The following is a 6000-nucleotide window of genomic DNA, read 5'->3' on the forward strand; positions in this document are numbered from 1 at the left end:
AAAGCGACGGTGGCGCCATTTAAGACCCTGTTGAAATCTCGATGAACTAAAGAGAGACGGTGGCTCCTGGTGGAATCTCGATGAACTAAAAAGCGACGGTGGCGCCATTTAAGCTCCTGGTGGAATCTCGACGAACTAAAAAGCGACGGTGGCGCCATTTAATACCCTGGTGAAATCTCGAGGAACTAAAAAGCGACGGTGGCGCCATTTAAGCTCCTGGTGGAATCTCGATGAACTAAAAATCGACGGTGGCGCCATTTAAGCTCCTGGTGGAATCTCGACGAACTAAAAATCGACGGTGGCGCCATTTAAGCCCCTGGTGAAATCTCGATGAACTAAAGAGCGACGGTGGCGCCATTTAAGCTCCTGGTGGAATCTCGACGAACTAAAAAGCGACGGTGGCGCCATTTAAGCCCCTGGTGAAATCTCGATGAACTAAAGAGCGACGGTGGCGCCATTTAAGCCCCTGGTGAAATCTCGATGAACTAAAAAGCGACGGTGGCGCCATTTAAGACCCTGGTGAAATCTCGAGGAACTAAAAAGCGACGGTGGCGCCATTTAAGCTCCTGGTGGAATCTCGACGAACTAAAAAGCGACGGTGGCGCCATTTAAGCCCCTGGTGAAATCTCGATGAACTAAAGCGACGGTGGCGCCATTTAAGCCCTGAATCTCGACGACTAAAAAGCGACGGTGGCGCCATTTAAGACCCTGGTGAAATCTCGAGGAACTAAAGAGAGACGGTGGCGCCATTTAAGCTCCTGGTGGAATCTCGACGAACTAAAAATCGACGTTGGCGCCATTTAAGCCCCTGGTAAAATCTCGATGAACTAAAGAGCGACGGTGGCGCCATTTAAGCACCTGGTGGAATCTCGACGAACTAAAAAGCGACGGTGGCGCCATTTAAGACCCTGGTGAAATCTCGAGGAACTAAAAAGCGACGGTGGCGCCATTTAAGACCCTGGTGAAATCTCGAGGAACTAAAAAGCGACGGTGGCGCCATTTAAGCTCCTGGTGGAATCTCGATGAACTAAAAGGCGACGGTGGCGCCATTTAAGCTCCTGGTGGAATCTTGACGAACTAAAAAGCGACGGTGGCGCCATTTAAGACCCTGGTGAAATCTCGATGAACTAAAGAGAGACGGTGGCGCCATTTAAGCTCCTGGTGGAATCTCGACGAACTAAAAATCGACGGTGGCGCCATTTAAGCCCCTGGTAAAATCTCGATGAACTAAAGAGCGACGGTGGCGCCATTTAAGCTCCTGGTGGAATCTCGACGAACTAATAAGCGACGGTGGCGCCATTTAAGACCCTGGTGAAATCTCGATGAACTAAAAAGCGACGGTGGCGCCATTTAAGACCCTGGTGAAATCTCGATGAACTAAAGAGCGACGGTGGCGCCATTTAAGCTCCTGGTGGAATCTCGACGAACTAAAAAGCGACGGTGGCGCCATTTAAGCTCCTGGTGGAATCTCGACGAACTAAAAACCGACGGTGGCGCCATTTAAGACCCTGGTGAAATTTCGATGAACTAAAAACCGACGGTGGCGCGATTTAAGGCCCCTGGTGAAATCTCGATGAACTAAAGAGCGACGGTGGCGCCATTTAAGCTCCTGGTGGAATCTCGACGAACTAAAAAGCGACGGTGGCGCCATTTAAGCCCCTGGTGGAATCTCGACGAACTAAAAAGCGACGGTGGCGCCATTTAAGCCCCTGGTGAAATCTCGATGAACTAAAAAGCGACGGTGGCGCCATTTAAGCTCCTGGTGGAATCTCGAGGAACTAAAAAGCGACGGTGGCGCCATTTAAGCTCCTGGTGGAATCTCGACGAACTAAAAAGCGACGGTGGCGCCATTTAAGCCCCTGGTGAAATCTCGAAGAACTAAAAAGCGACGGTGGCGCCATTTAAGCTCCTGGTGGAATCTCGACGAATTAAAAAGCGACGGCGGCGCCATTTAAGCCCCTGGTGAAATCTCGACGAACTAAAAAGCGACGGTGGCGCCATTTAAGCCCCTTGTGAAATCTCAATGAACTAAAAAGCGACGGTGGCGCCATTTAAGACCCTGGTGAAATCTCGACGAACTAAAAATCGACGGTGGCGCCATTTAAGCCCCTGGTAAAATCTCGACGAACTAAATAGCGACGGTGGCGCCATTTAAGCTCCTGGTGGAATCTCGACGAACTAAAAAGCGACGGTGGCGCCATTTAAGCCCCTGGTGAAATCTCGATGAACTAAAGAGCGACGGTGGCGCCATTTAAGCTCCTGGTGGAATCTCGACGAACTAAAAAGCGACGGTGGCGCCATTTAAGACCCTGGTGAAATCTCGAGGAACTAAAAAGCGACGGTGGCGCCATTTAAGCTCCTGGTGGAATCTCGACGAACTAAAAAGCGACGGTGGCGCCATTTAAGCTCCTGGTGGAAAATCGACGCACTAAAAAGCGACGGTGGCGCCATTTAAGCCCCTGGTGAAATCTCGAAGAACTAAAAAGCGACGGTGGCGCCATTTAAGCCCCTGGTGAAATCTCGACGAACTAAAAAGCGACGGTGGCGCCATTTAAGCCCCTGGTGAAATCTCGATGAACTAAAAACAGAAAAGGTGTAGAGATAGGATTCTTTAAAAAATTGAGCACACCTCCATGAAGAGCTACAAGCATCCTTGCTTCGGCGCATTTTAGTTCATACGAGTTGTATTACTACACGTAAGAGGATTCATGTACAATCCAGGCGCGACTTCCGTCGTAGAGAGTGGAGTACACGAAAGTGCCGCTCTTGTAAGGATTTCCCTCGGATCGTTCACAGGTTTCTTAAAGATGTGAGCCAAACCCGCCGCTTCTGTCCTCAAGATACAATCAGCAGACTCTGGATCCAAAAAACTACAGGAGCTTAAAAATGGCGCCACGGTCGCTTTTTAGTTCCTCGAGATTTCCACCAAGGTGTTAAATGGCGGCCACGTCGTCTTTTTTTTTAGGGGTTTTCATTCGGGCTTTCACCACGGTCTTATATGGGCGCGCACGGGTTTGCTTTTTAGGTTTCCTGGGATTTCACCTCAGGGTCTTCAATGGGGGCACGTCCCCGGGCTTTTAGTTCTCGAGATTTCACCAAGGAACTTAAAATGGCGAGGTCGCTTTTTTAGTTTCGTCGGAGGTATTCACAGGAGCTTAAATGGCGCCACCGTCGCTTTTTAGTTTCCTGCGTGTTTCACCAGGGTCCTTAAATTTGGCGCACGTCGCTTTTTTAGTTCATCGAGAATTTCACCAGGGTCCTTAATGGCGCCACCGTCGCTTTTTTAGTTCCTCGAGATTTCAGCGCGAGTGGTCTTAAATGGCGCCAAACCGTCGGCTTTCTAGTTTCCTCGAGATTTCACCAGGGTCCTTAAATGGCGCCACCGTTCGCTATTTAGTATCGTCGAGATTCCACCAGGAGCTTAAATTAAATGGCGCCACCGTCGCTTTTTTTTTAGTTCTATCGAGATTCCACCAGTGAGCTTAAATGGGCAGCGTCTCTTTTAGTTCATGCGGAATTCACCAGGCGTCTTAAATGCGCCACCGGGGTCCTTTTTAGTTCGCTCGAGATTTTTCACCAGGGTTCTTAAATGGCGCCACGTCGATTTTTAGTTCGTTCGAGATTCGCACACCAGGAGCATTAAATGGCGCCACCGTCTTCTTTAGTTTGTCTCGGAGATTTTTCACCAGGGTCTTAAATGGCGCCACGCGTCGCTTTTTTTAAGTTCGTCGAGAATTTCACCAGGAGCTTAAATGGCGCCAACCGTCGCTTTTTGTTCCTCGAGATTCCACCAGGTGCTTAATGGCGGCCAAAACACGGTCGCTCGTTTTAGTTCATCGAGATTTTACCAGGGGCTTAAATGGCCGCCCACCGGTCGATTTTTAGTTCGTCGAGATTTCCACCAGGAGCTTAAATGGCGCGCCACCGTCCTCTCTTTAGTTCCTCGAGATTTCACCAGGGTCTTAAATGGCGCCACCGTCGCTTTTTTTAGTTCGTCGAGATCCGCCAGCGAGGCCCTTAAATGGCGGCCAGCGTCTGCTCCTGGTAGTTCTCGGATTTTTCAACCCCAGGGGCTTAAATGGCGCCACCGTCCGCTTTTTAGTTCGTTCCGAGAATTCCACGCCAGGAGCTTAAATGGCGCCACCCGGTCCTCTTTAGTATCGAGATTATCAGCCAGGGGCTTAAATGGCGCACCGTCGATTTTTAGTTCGTCCGGATTCCAGCCAGGAGCTTAAATGGCGCCACCGCTCTTTTAGTTCCTCGAGATTCCACCAGGAGCTTAAATGGCGGCCATGTCGGTTTTTAGTTCGTCGAGATTCTTCACCAGGGGTTAGAATGGGCGCCACCGGTCGCTCTTTAGTTCATCCGAGATTTCAACCAGGGGCTTATAATGGCGCCTAACGTCGCTTTTTTTTTAGTTGTCGAGCATTCCAACGCAGGTAGCTTAAATGGCGCCACCGTCGCTTCTTTAGTTCATCGAGATTTAACCCAGGGGGCTTAAATTGGCGCCACCGTCGATTTTCTAGTTTTTTCGTGCGAGTTCCAACCCAGGAGCTTAAAAATTGGCGCCCCGGCTCTTTTAGTTCTGCGAGATTTCACGCAGGTGTCTTAAATGGCGCCAACCGTCGCTTTTTATGTTCAATCGGAGATTTCTCACCAGGGTCTTAAAGTGGCGCCACAACCGTCGCTTTTTTAGTTCCCTCGAGATTTCACCGACAGGGTTTAAATGGCCGCCTCAAAAAGGATGCGAATAAAACCATGGCTAACTTATTGTAATACATGACAGTAGATTTCAACACAAGAGTAAGAAGTCTCTGTCATAACATAAGAGCTGCCAAATACCAAAAGGGGTGCGCTTCTTTGAATATGATGTAGGCGAGCAGTTACCTCATTCAAGGAGACGTACAGATAATATGAATGGCGCTCTATAAAAGCTCGGAGTCAGCTTATGTGCATCAGCGTAAAATATCCATCTACTTACGTAGGATGGTCAGTACGCTCACTAGAGCCAAGAGTCACATACTGATTGAGAGCACATAAGTACCGTCGCACTTCTTTGATGTATCTATCTGCGCAAATCAGATGCTTTCAGCCCCGTGCGGTCATTAGATTGGCGTGCCTAGAGTCCCAGTCGCTTTTTAGCTCTCCTCGAGATTTTCACATGCATAGTGGTTCTTGAGACTGGCGCCATTGCGATTTCGGACAGTCCACAGTGAGGGTACGTTAACGTACTTCGTCTTTATGTTTAGTATTCTTGATAGTTCTCATCAGACTCTGATATCATTAATCGATAGTGAGCCAGTCCGCAAATCAGCAATACTGGAACTTTTTAGTTCAGTCGAGATTCCACCAGGAGCTTAAATTGTTGTGTGACAATACCGTTCTAAATTAACTGTTGAGTAACAGTATGTCTTCTGGCGGCATTCGAGGCGCCACAGTGGTCTTGTTGATGGGCAGGTGCACGAAAGTGTTTAACGCTCTTTTATATTAGATGTCGTAAATACGCGATTTCCACCAGGAACTTAAATGGCGGCCACCGTCGTTTTTTAGTTCGTCGAGATTCCCCACCAGGAGCTTCATTGCAGCACGATATACCTTAGTGTGACAGTCAGCAGTTTTATGTATGTTCTTGATTCCAAGCCTTTTTTGGTAGTGTTTCTTCTAACTCCGTGTATTTCACCCAGTGTGTGTGTCTGTGATGTCGGGCTTTTGACCCTACACTCGGTTTTAAACACACGACGTCGCCTTTTTGTTCATTGCGAGATTTCCACTTGGTACAAGGGTCTTAAATGGCGCCACCGTCGCTTTTTTCAGGTTGCCTCGAAATCTTCACATCGAGGGTCTTCAATGGCGCCACCCGGATCGCTTTTTAGTTCCTCGAGCATTTCTCAACAAACAGGGTCTTAAAATGGCGCCAAACCTGTCGGCTTTTTAGTTCGTCGAGGTTCCACCAGGAGCTTCAGATGGCGCCAAACACACCGCATCGTCTCTTCAGCTTCA

This window comes from Photinus pyralis, unplaced genomic scaffold (assembly GCF_008802855.1).
Source record: "Photinus pyralis isolate 1611_PpyrPB1 unplaced genomic scaffold, Ppyr1.3 Ppyr1.4_LG7, whole genome shotgun sequence".
Lineage (NCBI taxonomy): Eukaryota > Metazoa > Arthropoda > Insecta > Coleoptera > Lampyridae > Photinus > Photinus pyralis.